The sequence below is a fragment of the Balaenoptera borealis genome (assembly GCF_965194805.1).
Source record: "Balaenoptera borealis genome assembly, chromosome: 3".
In the NCBI taxonomy this organism is placed as follows: domain Eukaryota; kingdom Metazoa; phylum Chordata; class Mammalia; order Artiodactyla; family Balaenopteridae; genus Balaenoptera; species Balaenoptera borealis.
Genome location: NC_138866.1, coordinates 116,535,306 through 116,551,957, shown reverse-complemented (window position 1 = coordinate 116,551,957; position 16,652 = coordinate 116,535,306). Strand labels below are relative to the sequence as shown.

The window sequence follows — 16,652 nt, the reverse complement described above, 5'->3', positions numbered from 1 at the left end:
GTAAAGATTAAATGAGCTAATGTGCTTAGCAAAGTACTTAGTGTGGAGGTTGTCATCATAGTGAATGCTCAATATACGATACTAGTTATTATCATACAGGTTAGACGGCACTTCCTCCAGGAAGTCTTCCCTGATCCCTCAGTGGATTAAGAACTCCTCTGCGAGCTCAGGGCATTCTGTGCTTCCCTGTATTATAGGCACCATCACACAGAATTGCAGTCTGTTGCTATCTGTCTATGAGCAACTGAGGACAGGCTTCCTTGTCTCTTAATCTCCAGCTCCTTACAAGCCTGGCACACAGTGGGTGCTCAGTACATGACTTGAAAGACATCCTGCAGGGGGGATGAAGTCCACAAAAGATGGAACAAAGGGTGTGGGGGTGAGGGGTAGTTCCATGCTTAGTTGTCTATAAAGGCAGCAGGGAAGGGAGGGGAAATTGCAGGCAGAGGCTGTGTCTCCATTCCCAGGTCTTTTTAATATTAGCTTTTTGGGTGTGGAGGAAATAGGGAGGGTTTTTCCAGTCACTGCCCATCTGCTAACAGTGGTTAGGTGGCCAGAGGCACCTTAGGCAGGTCAAACCTCACCGTCCTTTAGGTTCCTCAACTGAATAAGGAGGAAGACAACCAGTTTTTCCCAAGCCCCTGCTACACGTGCCTTATATCACTACTTCACCAGTGTGATGGGCAAGAGTTCTTTCAGAGTGTGCATTCTGCCGTAACCTCTTCCCCAGCCACTTCTTGCCTGCATGTCTATCAGCTCATCTCCAGATCATTTGATTTTTTGTGACACCGCAATGGCAAGGTGCGTAGAGAAAGAAAAAAACCTAGAGAAAATGGCAGTGGTATGGAGGGTGAGGAATGAGGCAGAGAAAGAGAGAGGGAAAAGGCCTTGGAGATTGTACTCAGAAGAACTTCACTGACACTGTACACTGGCGGAAATCAGAGAATGGAGGAAAAGGATTGGGGCTGTATTGCTCTCAGTTAAGAATGGGATCCCCTCTGACATTCCATGAGGGATGCAATTCGAATTGGAATATCTTTTTCAATGACTTTTAGGCTGTTGGACTATGTTTCTTTAATTGAGACTCTGAGCAGAGACCGAGCCACATGTGGCCCTGGGATTTATTAGGGTTACACAGTAGCTTCTTTAACTCTCACAAAACCCTGGGAATTAGGCACGAGGAAATTAAGGCCCAGAAAGGTTAAGCCACTTGCCCAAGGTTACCCAGCTGAAAGCAAAGCTAGGATTCCCACACAGGTATGACCCTCAAAGCTGAGCTGAATCCCACTGCTTATTGCTAGCCAGCTCCCCTCCCTCCAGCTCTGACGTCCACAGGCAGACAGGCCCTGCACTGTCTGCTTCCACAGCTCACTAGCTCTCTGACAGAGCCTCCTCTCCTTATATCTGGTCCCAAAGGCTGCCCTGAGTGGTCCCTGAGTCAAGCTGCCTGCATTAAGCTTTTGGCAACCAGGCAGATCTGAATCAGTCAATAGGTGGCCATCAGCTGTCAGCAGCTTCTGGTCAGCAGCCTGCAGGTGATGTCCTGGAGGGACAGGTGAAGCCACATCACTGGAATGTATTCAGAATGGGGAGAGGTCAGGGCCCTGCATCAGGAAGGGAATTAGTAGCGGACGATCCCGACGTAATGTATCCTTCCAGGCGGACCTCTGTGAATGCCTTCCCCAAAGGGGTGGGTAATGATGATTTTCATGACTGAATCATACTGCTGCTCATGTGCATGGTGACCCCCAGAGTTATGCGTGCACAACCTGCTCTGCTATATGCAGCGCCCTCAAGGGGAGGGACCTCCTTTCAACCTGGCAGCTTTGATTTTCCCATTTTATATAGTAGAGTTCACATAAACAAAATTTTTCTTTTCGCCGTGCCGTGCAGCTTTGCGGGATCTTAGTTTCTTGACCAGGGATTGAACCTGGGCCCATGGCAGTGAAAGCGCTGAGTCCTAACAACTGGACTGCCAAGAAGTTCCCAAAATTTTGTTTGAAAGACAAGTTTCATTGCTAAGAAGAAAAGTATGAAAGCCATAGTTTTATAGAGAAATCGTGCAACTTTTAAAATGCAATTATTAACTCCAGGAAAAGAGCTGTATCAGAAAGCTAATACAATCATAGTGATAATGACTTGTGTACAATGCTTACATCATGGTAATAATGTAAATCCTGAATATTTATTTAAACACGAGTTGTACTATAATATACTGGGAAGGCAGAGGTAGGAAAAATGTGTGTGTGTACAGTTAAGAGGGGAGACAGAGGGGCTTCCCTGGTGGCGCAGTGGTTGAGAGTCTGCCTGCCAATGCAGGGGACACGGGTTCGAGCCCTGGTCTGGGAGGATCCCACATGCCGCGGAGCAACGAGGCCCGTGAGCCACAACTACTGAGCCTGCGCGTCTGGAGCCTGTGCTCCGCAACAAGAGAGGCCGCGATGATGAGAGGCCCGCACACCGCAATGAGGAGTGGCCCCCACTTGCCGCAACTAGAGAAAGCCCTCACACAGAAACGAAGACCCAACACAGCCATAAATAAATAAATAAATAAATAAATAAATAAACCCAAAGTTTAAAAAAAAAAAAAAAAGAGGGGAGACAGAGCTGGTAGAGAGCCAGATCCCCATCTTCCATAATAGGAAGTCAATAGACAATGTCTAAGATTTGAAAAACCAGACATAGCCGTGAAAGCATGTAATTAAGAAATACGAGGAGAAGTACAAAAAGAAACAGCTCAAAACATTGGAAGCAGCTACCTTTAGGGAGTGGGAAACGAGGGGTGTAGCAAAGTAGGATAGGGATCGAGGGTACAGGCCCTGGTGTGCTGGTAAATGTTTAACAGCTGGTCTTCCAGGAAAAAAAGGACCATGGTTTGGAACATTTGCCAGTTTCAGTGGCAAATGCCCACTATGCCTGACTTCAAGCTACCAAGGTGATATCACCAAAAGTAGAGTTAAAAGAGACTCACAGTAGCACACCAGATAGTAGTAAAATAGTAAGGAATAAGTTTTTAACATTAGTACCTCTGTTTTTAACATCAGTACCTCTGTTTTTAACATCATTCATTTAATTGAAAGTTGCATAATTTAATTTTTAATAATGGTCATGTTTAAAAACTGGCTTGCAAAACTCCTAAAAAGTTAACAGTAAGCTCTCATGAGCTGGTATAAGCCAACCCCAGCACCTCCCTTGTAGTGCTATAGGTCTTGCAGTACTATTAGACTTCATGAACTCTGCACAATTATTACTCTGATAGACATAAAAAAGAACAAACCAATAAAGTGCATGTATAGGTGTTCTAAAGGAAGCTTGTTCTGAAATTTTTTTTTTCTGAATTTAAATAAATGTGAACAATCCTCTCCCCAGACCCTCCAAATGCCTCTGTTTTCTGTTCTACTTTCTGGATAGGCGTATGACTAGAGACCAAACCTGAATCTGGTTCTTAACTGCTACCCAATACTGCCTTCTCATACTTGGGCTCACGCCAACACTAATAGCTATTATTAATATATTAATACAATCAAATTGATATTGATTTACAGATATCATCAAATTTAATCCTCATAACAACCCCACCTTACATCTGAGAAAAGATGCGTAAAGAGCTTCTCAGGCGCGAAGTCAAGGTTTTGCACTGTTTTTTTTTTATAAATTTATTTATTTATTTATTTATTTTTGGCTGTGTTGGGTCTTCCTTTCTGTGCGAGGGCTTTCTCTAGTTGCGGCGAGCGGGGGCCACTCTTCATCGCGGCGCGTGGGCCTCTCACTATCGCGGCCTCTCTTGTTGCGGAGCACAGGCTCCAGACACGCAGGCTCAGTAGTTGTGGCTCACGGGCCCAGTTGCTCCGCGGCATGTGGGATCTTCTCAGACCAGGGCTCGAACCCATGTCCCCTGCATTGGCAGGCAGATTCTCAACCACTGCACCACCAGGGAAGCCCTTTTGCACTGTTTTATAACTTTAGAATCACTGTTGAGATGGTGAGCTCACAGAATTGTCCCAGTGGGAGGCTTCTCAGGGGTCCTGGGGTCTAACCTGCCATCTGGTGCTTGAACCTCAAAGAGACCTTGAGTCTCAACAGAGCTGGGGCAGAGACCTTGCTGCATGGGGTGGGGTCGGGATGCCCGTTACACAGCATCTATAATCATTAGGGAGATCTTCATGCTGTTAGGATGGGCCTTATCCTGGAGGCCTCACAGGACAAATCCAATCCCCCTTCGCTGGGACAGACTTTCAATGTCAAATGTTGGATGGCAGCTGTTATGTACCCCGAGTCTTCTCAAGGAGGAGCCCAGTGCTGGGGATCAGGGTGCATGTCAAACACAGCTGAGCTGCCAAAGACAGAGTTGAGGGGTGCTGGGACATGGCCTCTCAACAGGGTGCAGGGGAGTGCAAAGCATGGCAACTTTCCCACAGATCCATTTGACAGGGTCTCAAAGACTTTTAAAAGGTTCATTGCCTTTGACCAATAACTCCACTTTGGGAATTTATCTCGGAGAAATCAACAGGGAAGTATACTAAGACACTCAGTGCCGTGTTATTTATAATAGGGATCAATAATAAATGCTCAACAATGGGACATTGCCAAAACGAATTATAGGACACCAACATAATGGAATATTATGAGGTAATTTAAATCATATTTTCAAAAAATATTTAATGACATGGGAATTGCTCAAGCTCTAATGGTAAGTGAAATAGTCAGAATCAAGTTATATATGCAAAATGATCCTTAGCTATTAAAAGAAAAATATATCAAAAGTTAATAGTGGCAGGACTTCCCTGGTGGCGCAGTGGTTGAGACTCCGTGCTCCCAATGCAGGGGGCCCAGATTTGATTCCTGGTGGGGGAACTGGGTCCTGCATGCATGTTGCAACTGGGAGTTTGCATGCCACAACTGGGGAGCCTGCCTGCCACAACTAAGACCTGGTGCAACCAAAAAAAAAAAAAAAAAAAATTAATTAAAAAAAAGTTAAGAGTGGCAATCTCTGGCTAGTTGGATGTAAGTGGTTTCTAATTCTTCCCCAATGAACATTTACAATCTCTATTAAAGATATAGATGTTATTTAAAACACACACATACACACTCACCATAGTTTTTTGTTTTGTTTTTGTTTTTGGTACCCCACGTGGGAGGTGATCACCACAGTTTTGATTGAAAACTATTCCTCTCCGGTTTTGGTCAAACAGGTCTTAAAGAAATGAGATGCAGACTGGGGTCGACCAGATTTATGTTCCAGAAGCTTCTGTGGAACACAGATGTATCTGCTTGTATAGGCTTCTTTACTCACTTATTACGATGCAGATAGTTTAGGGGAAAATAAGATCCTTGCAACTGAATAAAATTATATAACTAATTGAAAATAGGTTTCAGAGTGCATGTTTGTGGTGTGCGTGTGGACAGGGCAGGCCAGGCCCTGCCTTGGCGGGTTGGTAGGCATGGCTCACCCAGCAGACTGCCAGGGGAACGGTGTGTGCCCTGGGCCTCAGTCCAGGCTTTATCTGAACCCAGTGAACTGACTGAGGACGAGATATTTTCAAAACAACCTGCACTGCAGCTTCAGCTTCCTAGAACTTCCCATGGCTGCAAAGATGAATTCTGTAAACAGAAGCAAAATGTTTTCTTACCTGGGGAATCAGCTTAGTGAGGCAGAAAGAACAGACTGAGCAAGAGGTAGGGTTTCTAGGCCCAGTCCCAATTCACCTCACCAGCTGAATGACCATGAACATGGCCCTTGGCCTCTCTGGGCTTCCCAGATTCCTAGACCCTGGGCTAATGCCCTCTCTGCTTCTTCGTGGCTGCCCTTTTTACTGTATGAAGCCAGGCACACCTGCAACTGGAGGGCCTTGCTTCTGGCATACCAGGACAGAAGTTAGGGATGCACATCAAGTCACGTGATGGAAATACTAATGATAACAAAAAAGACGAGGGTGATAAAGGACCGTTTGACAAGTGCTTCAAAAGTGCCCTGTGCTCAGCAATTTGTATACATCATTGTATTTAAGTCTGAAACAAAGTTTTATTAAATCCAACAAGGACCTACTGTATAGCACAGGGAACTCTGCTCAATATTCTGTAATAACCTAAATGGGAAAAGAATTTGAAAAAGAATAGATACGTGGATATGTATAACTGAATCACTTTGCTGTCACCTGAAACTAACACAACAGTGTTAATCAACTACGCTCCAATATAAAATAGAAATTTTAAAAAAGCTTTAGTAAATCCTTACAACCCTCCTGTAACAATCCATTTTATGGATGAGAAAACAAAGCTCTGGGCCGTGATTTGCTAAAGGTGATGCACCTGGGCCGGGAGGAGTTGCAGTTTGCACTGGCTCTTGTCTGGCTATGCTGCCCTCCTATTTCAGAATGTAGGTGAGAGACTTGATAAATTAGGGGGAAAAGTCATACATCAGAAGTAGGGCCTCAGAATTTCTCATAAGGTCCTCAGAAGGGGCTGGCAGGCAACTCAGTTGTGAAGACTCTTGTACTTGCTCCTGAAGACCCTCACTTCCCCCACTCCGTCTCCCCCCTCCCCCTAGTGGTTCTCAAACTTTGCTTTTGTTTTAGGATCACCTGGGAAGTTTTAAAAACCCCAGTGCCCGGATGGGTACCCCATATCAATTTAATCACAGTGTCTGGGAGTGGGCAGCCGGGCATCAGTATGTTTTTTTAAAGATTTCCAAGTGATTCCATTGGGCAGTGAAGTTTGGGAACCACTACCCTAAAGGCTCCATATTCTGCGGGGGCCTCAGGGAAGCACCTGCACTCATTCATTCTAGGACAGGGGCGGATACTGTCAGTGTTACTTGATGTAGGTGCAGGGGGTGGGGTGAGAAATCAAAAAACAGTATTGTGTGTTTAATGCAGGCCCAGATAAAGCGAACAGGAAGATAAACGGTCACGTCAGGTGCTGTACAATTTAAAGGAAGCCCCAGGGCAATGGTTAACCCTGACACAGGAGATGGGTGAGCTAACGGCCGAACCCCAAGCTTCCGCGTGACAGATGTTTGGGGATCCCCACCCGTCTGCCTCCGTCATCACACTCCCTCCTCCACGTGCCGCCCCATGCATGCATCCCAGACCATCCAGGTAGGCTGCCTGCTGTCTTCTCTCCTCTGGATGGAAGTTGACATTAAATGAGAGCGGTATTATAAAATGGGCACTGTAATCCTTCTCTCCAAAGCTCTGGGCAAAGTCAGGCCCCCTGTGTCCAAGCCTCCGGCGTGTGAAGGAGGTCTCACCCTCCAGCTCACAGCCCTTGACACTTCACAAAGCGCTTACACATGCATTATCTAATTATTACTGCCCAGGGAAGGGGTGACTCGAGGAAACTTGAGTTTCCGGTCACCCCACGTCGCAGTGACACTAGAACAAGTTTGTGCAGCTTCAGAACTCTGAGTGCCACTGCGGCCTTCTCAGCAGGGGTGAGAGGGGTGTTTCATGTTCCTAAACACTGGGTGCCCTTCGTCCAAGGTGTGGGTTGCTGTCACCCCAGGGTGTGCCCAATCTGCCAGCGACGGTCCCCAACACAGCTGCACACACAGGCACGCACGCTCACACATTTATACACCGCCCCCCTCCATACAAGCTTCTCTCCACGCCACTTCTGCCCAGGCCTCTGACTGCACTCCTTCCCTCCCTCCGTCCCAATCAGAACTTACTGGGCTCATGTCCCACACTTTAGCACCCTGCTGTCTTCAGCCCATTAATCTGAAATAATGTATATAATAAACGGGAGCCTTCTAAGGAGGACACTGGGGGAGGGTAATGGGTCAGTTCATTTCTCCTTGTGGGTCATCTATGTGCATGTTCACAGGAGCCTTTAGAGAAAGCCATTTGGCCCAGAAGTGGACTCTCCTGGGTTTTCAGACTCCTGGGCAGTCCTCTAGGAGATCTATTTTGGGTAGAGGGCTTTATTCATGCTTGAGCTCCCAGGACTGTCTTGCAGGATTTCTGAAGTGGGTCCACCGATCTGTCCCCTTGCCTCTAGTGTCTGCCCTCTGCAGTTCTCTCCAATCCATCTTACGTACTGTTGCCTAATTCTTCTAGAGTACAGCTCTGCTGCAATAACTATTCCACTCTGAAATTTTCAATGGCTCCCTACTATCTTGACTTTAAAAGCCAAACTCCTTATGAGACATCAGAGCTACTGCGCTCGCAGACTGACCCCGCTTTGACATAACAGCCCACCCTACTGCACGACACACACATGACTATACACACACCCTAACCTCCAACGCTCCCGCCGCCTAGATGACCTTTGGTTCCTGGTTCATCCCTGCCACCAGGCTGTGAGCACCACGAAGACAGTGACCTTGGCCCAGGCATCTTCAGAACATCCTTCAGTGCCAGCTCATAGCAAGAACTCAAGCTGAGTGAATGACTGTCACCCTGTTTCCTACCTCTGGGTCTCCACTCATGCTGTTCCCTGAGACCAGACTCCCTTCCCTTCTTGTGCACGTCCATTCTCGTCACCCAGAAAATATCACCCAGGGACCAGACACATCTCTCCACCTTCCTCATCCCGGGAGATAATTCTGGATCCTGCTCTTCTGACCTTGAGAAATTCTAGATCTGGGGCTGAGCTGCGGGGTAGGTTCACAGTCAAACGGCAGCATGTGCAACAAAGGTTGTGATGCTCTAAAGTCAGTCACCCCGTCAGACAGAAGTTCACGGCGAGACCGCAGGAAGCCTCCCAACTTCATGACTTCCTGTTTTGATTTTTCCCCCCAGTCTTTTATCTTTGTGTTTTTCAAGCTGGAAAGGGTTTGCTGGTTTTTCCAGTCGAAATCCCTAGTGTGTATGTGCGTGTGTGCGTGCGTATGTACTGGGGGAGAGTGTGGGAGCGGGTCCCCGGGGGCGGGGGAGTTTGTTTGGGGAAGAGATGGAAGGAATTCTGTTTCTCCTGGTATCTGAGCACTTGGAGATGAACTCTGTTTTCCCAGGCTCCAGGAAGAAGAGGTGATGGGGCCACCTTTGTCCTTGGTCCTGGGCAGTGTCCTGTTGCAGACCCCAGCAGAAGAGATAAGAGACTCCTTGAGGCTGGGATAGGAAGAAGCTGAGTAACAGTGGATGCATGAGTGAGTGAGTGAGTGAGTGAGTGAGTGTGTGTGTGTGTGTGTGTGTGTGTGTGTGTGTTGGGGAGAGGCCTTCCTGGGACCTCAGAGCTCATGCTGGCCCCTGTGGTTTCCTGATTATTGGCCCCTTCTTATAAAACTCTGTGCTAGGGCTTCCCTGGTGGCGCAGTGGTTGAGAATCTGCCTGCCAATGCAGGGGACACGGGTTCGAGCCCTGGTCTGGGAAGATCCCACATGCCGCGGAGCAACTGGGCCCGTGAGCCACAACTACTGAGCCTGAGCGTCTGGAGCCTGTGCTCTGCAACAAGAGAGGCCGCGATAGTGAGAGGCCCGCACACCGCGATGAAGAGTGGCCCCCACTCGCCGCAACTGGAGAAAGCCCTCACACAGAAACGAAGACCCAACACAGCCAAAAAAAAAAAAAAAAAAAAAACTCTGTGCTAAAACACATGAAGAAAATAAGAAAATTCCAAACTCAGTGTGCCTGATGAATCTGCATGGGGGGTGGTTGTTGATGGGGTGTCCTGGGGGTGTGGATTTCTAGCCCTGGCTGCTTACAGTCTCCTGGGGAGACAGACAAAGAGCTGGACAAAGTGCAGGGTGGGCTGTGCTTTGGTGGGGGAAATGCCAGAGCACAGGAGAGGGGCAAGTACTTGAGGGTCTGAAATCCAGAAAGCCTTCCCAGAGGAGGTGTGGAAGGCCCGAAGGATTGATAGCACACAGCCAGGGACGGCGTGGGGGATGCTTAGGACCCAGAAGGACCAGCCCCTGCAAAGGCTGAGGAATATTTGGGAAAGCCAAATAAGTAGAGAGAAAGGCCACAGAGAAAGGCCCAGATCAGAGGGTTCAGGAACTTGCTGGTCTCATGAAGGAGTCTGGACCCTACCCCATGGGCCTAAGTATAATGGGGCTGGGGACCACAGAGAGAAGGAGAGTCCCTCACACCCAAGTCACCCCATCATGTCCCAGTGTCCCACAGTGGGGAAGGAGGGGAGTGAGCCAAAATCCATAGCTGTTGGAAATGTGAAAGATTTGGCAAAAAATACATAACAGCATCTATGCAAATTGTGAGGGAAGCCATAGTGTTTTTTTGTTTTACAATGGGTAGAAAAGCAAATTTCTGGCTGTGGCAGAGAAGCAAAAGCGAAAGAGTGCTCGCACCATCTCCAGGCTGTCAACACCAGCCCTGCCCTTCTCCCCTGCCACAGAGTCAAGAGGATAAAAATCCCTCTTTCCATTTGCCATCTGGCCCAGGGAAAAGGAGAGAAAGGTGGACCCTCCCGCCTGAAGCCCTTCCTGCAACCTCCTCACATACTTACTTCTCCTGCAGAATGAAAGGAAACTCATTTGGGTCCATTATTTTCAGCCAGCCCACCTGGGGTTCGGGGAACATCACTAAAGCTCTGCTCCCAGCGGACAGGTCAGCAGCCCGGGAGTCAGGGGACCTGCGCTCATCTCAGCTCTGCTGCTCACTGCCTGGGTGGCCTGGGACAAGTCTCTGTGTCTCAGTTTCTCCCTCTGAAAAGTGGAGACATTCTGGAGGGCTAGCGAGAACAAACACGGGGTACACTTGCCACCCCTCAGGCTTCAGGCTCTACAGCAGGCATTGCTAATAGCTCACTGCCACTGCATCCCTCCTGAGCCCCGCCGTCCTTGGTGATCAGAGTGGGAAATGAGATGAAGCCTGAATGTCTGCCTAGGGCCACATGACCCCCTAGAGCTCTGACAGCTGTTTGCTAAGCCTCTGAGATCTCGCGGTACCTCTCTGCATTCAGAGTTGATTCCCAGAGGTCTCTGATAAATTAATCCTCACAAATGCCTACACATTTGTCCCTTCTTCTCCAGGCCCACCATGCTCACGCCCCCCGGGGGCACTCCAGCACTCTCCCAACTGCTCTCCTTCACGCTGGCCTCTTCCCAAACCCCAGTGTGACTTCAGCGCTCTATAATGATCACTTGCATTATGCAACTCCTCCAGAACCTTCCATGGTTGGAACCATTTGTAGGAATTTTGGCAGTTGGGTATCCAAGCCCCCTTCCTGATTTGGGGGAACTCTCCCACTGTGTGCTGTACTGATGGGATGCAGTGCCTTACCTCCCATCGTGAGAGCTGAAATGGGGCTCCTCCTACCCGGGGTCCTCTGCTGGCCAAGGAGGGACACGTAGCCTGGCTTGGCCAATCAGACCTTCCACCCGGGATGGCCAAGGACTGATTTAACTTCCTCTGGGCCCTCAGGAGCTGATTTGGTGCTCAACTGTGTTCCAAGTCCAATTCTCCACTGCCCCCAGCTCCTTGAATCTGTGAAAGCCCCAAATCCCCTTCTGCTCAGAAAGTCCAGGGGCGAATTCTGTGGCTAGTCAGGGATCTTGCCTGGGTCGGTGCCCTTATCCCTACCTCATCAGATCCAGCTCGTCTGCTTGGCCTTTGAGGGACCCACACGCCCTGTTCCCCACCCTCCCCCAACCTTAGCAGCCAGTTTGCTCGACTCTATTTGGGTCACACTTCTCAATTTTAAATGCTGTGTCTCAGGTCCTTATAAAATACTGAAATCTCCCTAAATCCCAATATTTTGATGACCATGTTTTTTTTTCTCAGACTGCTTCTCACATCTAGAAGAAACACAGAACTTCTTTGCCAGATCATGTGTGTCCTAACCCTTGGATTGGGAAAACATGGTCCCCAAACTATCCCATGAGAGCCTCACCACCTTCCTCATGACACCCAACCTTGGAAGGACCTGGGCCTCTGCAAACCTTAATCATCTTTCCAGAGGCACCCTGACTCCTGCTCCTGCTAAGATGTCTCATCTGACTTCTCCACATCTTGTGATTTCCCTTTTCCTTTGCTTTCACAAGCCTTTCTCCCCATAACCCACCATTTGTGATAATACTGGCAATCATTCACTGAGGGTCTTCTACATGTCAGGCCTGAAACCAAGTGTTACTTCAATTATTTACCATGATAACTGTATGAAGTACATATCATTGTGTCTATTTTACAGATGAAGAAACTGAAGCTCAGTGAAATTAATTAACACAGTGCAAGGCCAGGATTCAAGCTTCAGTCTGTGTGACTTTTGAATTAGAATGTAAGCTACATGAGGTGTGGTGCTTGGTCTAGTTTTCTGCTGTAACCTCAGCATCTGGAATCATGCCTGACTGATGGCAGGCTCTCAGTAAATTTTTCTTGAATGAATTAATGATGCCATAAACTGTGGACTTAATCAGGTCCCCTGTACAGTTGCATGGGTTGTACACTGCACAATTCAAGGGGGTCCCATTCACACAGTGTGCAGCCTTCTGTGGTGCTCTGGGCTTAGCCATGATGTTGCCCTGCTTCTTCATTTAGCACTGCTTTGTGTTGTTTGCTTTGTTTCATGGTTGTTGTTTGTCTTTCCCAAGAGATTATCAGTACCTTCATCTTAAATGAGATAATCACGGAGGGTTCTCAGCAGAGTGTGGGATACAAGTGAAACCTAAGAAGTATAAGACATGCTTCTTATGCCCTCTGACCACAAATACAATGTCAAGTTTATATTCAAGATCAAATGATTCCTCAATCACATGCTGCCAGTTGCACAGATGCTACTTTTGTCAGCAGTGGGAGTGGTCACAGGGTATCATCCACATTCTCCCGAGCTGGGCCACTCCTCTGTCTTACCTCTTCGGGATTATCGACTGAGCGAACCCACCATCCATCAAGAGCATGCTGACTCTGCCGAGGCCCAACACCCACCGTCTTCCTTGCTTAGACCCCACGAAGACTCAGCCCTGGGCTGCCACTGCCCCATGGAAGCTGTGAAATGCATGGGCAGAGCAGGGGCCCTCTGGCTCAGACCCTCAGCCTTGCTCCATCAGGGACATCTAAGAGGCCAGAAAAAGAGCTGTACCACCTCCAAGGCAATGGCCCTGGGACCTCAATGGCCTTGAAAATGCCCTTTAAATAGCAAGTGAGCAGCCCAGTCCTTAAATGCCCCTTCCCCTCCCCAGCCCTCTCCCTGCTGAATCTGCAGAGGCTGGTGATCCTCAGGGGCTGGGGCTGGGGCTGGTGGGAGAAGGAACCTACTGCAGCACTTCAGGCTCTGAAGCTCCAGGGTCCAGTTTCAGCTCTGCTCTCACTGATGAGTGACTGAGCAAGTTCCTTCCTCCTGGGCTTCAGTTTCCTCATGACCCAATAAACGTAAGCTCACTTGGTACAGCGCCTGGCACCAAATAAGCATTCAATCAATATTAGCTATCGTTATCATCTGCAAAATGAGGGTCTGAGTGCCCCCTCCACCACTCTGTTCTGCACAGCTACCGCCCCCAGGACCACACCCTCCCCTGCCCTGTGCTCAGTGTCTCACGGCTCTGTCCCCCCACCGGACGGTGAGCTCTCCAAGGGTGGGCGTGTGTGTAACCCATCTTCACACCCCAGACCTAGCACAGCCCCTGCACACATGCCCAGAAGTGGCTGGTGAACAGAACTGAAATATCAGGGCCCTTCCAGCTCTGATGGTCTATGGTTATAAGTTGAACCTCCACCCATATGCTCATCAAACACAGACAAGGACCCTTCCTGGGTTTGGCACTGGCCACCTACAGATGAAATCCCTCCTCTGAATGCCGGCTCCATGACAATATGTGTTTTTCTTACTGCTGTATCCCCAACACCTAGCACAGTGCCAGGCACATAGTAGACTCTACTGATAAATACTTATTGAATGAATGCATGAGTGAGAAGCAGGTGACATTTCCAGGAAGGCCCACACCCTCCCTCACTCACCTGGAGGGCCAGGGCAGGGATTAGCTCCTACTGTCAAGCCGAGATGGGCTGTCAGGGGGGCAGGAAGGGGAACACATCCCCTGGTACGCCTGCCACCTGGCCTCTAGCCAGAGCCATTATGTTTCCAGTGACCTGGGGCTACTCTAAGTCTCAAAACATAAATGGGACGTGAGGCTTGGCCTGCGTTGGGCACTAGGGGACACAGCCATGAAGGCCGGGGGTGGGGTGCATAGTGCCTGTGTGTCTGGAGGCTCCCTACAGGAGACGGTGTGGGCCGCTCCTCTGAGCCTGGCCCTGGCTGCCCCACCTGCCGATCCCTGGCACACTCAGCTTGCCCAGTGGCCCCATGGCCACCTCCTGGGGGCTCTGTGTGGGGAAGGGGCAGAGAGGGCTCCCATCGGCATAGAAGTTGGGGCTTCCTGGTCCTCCAGAGCCCACACTCCGCACTGTGGAGCCCTAGGCCATGCCTGGCTTGGTGGTCTCCCCAGATTGGGTGGCGAGGGGCTAACCCACCCGTGTTGCAGAATGAGCTAGCGGCAGCGGCATGGGTGCTGAGCGACTCTCCTGGGGATGTCGAGTGCATGTTAAGCCTTAGTCAGGAAGGGACAGTGGCACTTGGGGTGCAAAGGGGGGCCCTTGTCCGTTACAGAAGGCCACGATCAGCCTCCTTGGCCAAGGATCTGGGCCTCGCTGGGCCCCAGGAGGCAAGGGCTTTTCAGGGAGCCTGAACTCTACTTGGGAAGGGGAGGAAGCCCTGGCGCCATCCAGCCTCACGTCTTTATACAGTTGCAGAGACCCTGTGGCCAGCTGAGCCAGAGGATCAGGATCTGTTCTTGACATGACAATAGAGGAGACCTAGCCACCCAGCCACAGAAGCAGGAGGAAGGCTCAGGAGGAGGAGAGGGGAGAGGTGGTCACCCTCTGTCATCTCAGTCCTGACAACTGAAGACAATGATCTTCAGCTAGCTGAAGGCCAAGGTGGGCCAGGAGGAGGAAGAAGAGGTTCCACTTGAATTCAGCGTCCTCTCTTGGAGTATCTACACAGCTCATAACAACTCCCTCACTACGGCCTTCACAGATGCTGAGGCTCAAAGTCGTGTTAACCATCCCCAACACACACACACACACACAGCTGACTGGATCAGAATGAACGTCTAATTCAAGCTGAGCCAATCAGATTCCCTGATCTGCCCGCCGCCCCCACCTTCCCAATACACACATACATTCAGCTGATTGGACCAGGATGAACATCTAATTCGAGTGTCGAGCCAATCAAATTCCCTGACCACCCTATTTAAAGTTGTAACTACCCTCCATCCTCCCATACCTCTGTCAGCTTCCCTAATTAATTTTTCTCCCTAGCATTAGTTACCTTCTATTACACTCTATGATGTACTTAATTGTCTGTCTCCTCCACTACAATGTAGGTTCCACAAAGGTCAGAATTTTGTCTGTTTTGTTCTCTGCTGGGTCCCCACTGCTTCCAACAGTGCCTGGCACATAGTAGGGGCTCAGTCAAAATTGGATGAGTGAGTGAATTCTTTCCAGGTGATGTAATAATGGCTAACATTTACTGAACACCTGCTATTTATTCCTGTTTTCTACACACTTTAAATATATATTAACTTGTTATAACCTTCATTTTACAGATGACATTTTACAGATGCCAACAGGTGCTGGGTATATGTGTGTGTGTATTATTCTATCGCTGACCTTGGTTTTATGGTTTACAAACATGTTTATTAACATCTTACTTGAGTCTCACCACTCCCCTAATTTTAGAGATGAGAGAACTGAGGCTCAGAAAGGTTAACCGACTTGCTCAAGGTGAGTCAGCAAAAAAGTGCCAGAGCTGAAACTACAACCTAGGATTACACACCCTTCCCCCAAGTCCCCAGCTCTTTCCAGACACCAAGGCACCCCTGCCTGTGTCTAGAAGATGCTGTTCCTACCCTCAGAAGCTTATGCTTTCCCTGGGAAGATAAGCTAGAGGAAGGGACAGATCTGCAGGCCCAAGCAGAGGTTGAACTCACTGAGGAAGCGGAATTAACACAAGCTTGTTTCCCTTCAGTTACTGTGAAATCCTCACAAAGGACTGACAGCAATGCAAAAAAGCAGACGCTGGAAAGGGAACGCCAGAGCAGACTGAAGGGGGATACAAACACTCCAATTCATTCTGGATCAGAAGTATTTTCGCCATGATGGCTGCCTTCTTCAGATTACCTTCTGCTCTATTTCCCAATTAAAGTACGGCTCATGGAGCTGAGAACAATACTGTTCTTCCAGCTTGTGGTCTGACCAGCACAAAAGGGAGGGGGAAAGATTTCCTTCTTTTTTCTTGACTGTAAGATCTTGCTGCCTTATAAAAAGAACTCTGATTCTCCAGTTGACTCAGATCTGAAATTCCACCATTAGGGATTCATTCCTTTGGGTCTACACCTTGCTGCTCTTAACATTTAGACACAACTGAGCAGGGCACAGGGGTGGGAGATGTTGTTGGTCACTGCCAACACATTCTGAATGAGCTTTGGGAACTTTCCTAGAGGTAGAACTCAGGGGAAAGAGCATGAGGGCACTAGTGGAAAGGGTGGAGAGGGGGAGAAAAAGAGAAAGAATAAGGTGGCTGGTTCAATTATCATATTATTATTATTATGAACTCTTAACCTCAGACCTTGTCTGATGAGGTCATTGGGCACCACTGAGTTTGGTGTTGTTCATGCTGTGTCTCACAGAGGCGCCCCTATCCATGAGCTTCTCTCTGGCAGTCAGAGCCTCTGCCTCTCCACCCACCATCAGTGTGAG

General features: G+C 48.8%; 1 protein-coding gene across 4 annotated transcripts in view; it reads right to left on the bottom strand.

Annotated features, from left to right (window-relative positions):
- The window catches only part of CORO2B (coronin 2B), a gene marked incomplete at its 5' end in the record, with an annotated part of 141,987 nt that overhangs the window by 28,125 nt on the left and 97,210 nt on the right, over window positions 1-16,652 (bottom strand). The gene's annotated exons all lie outside the window — the stretch shown is intronic.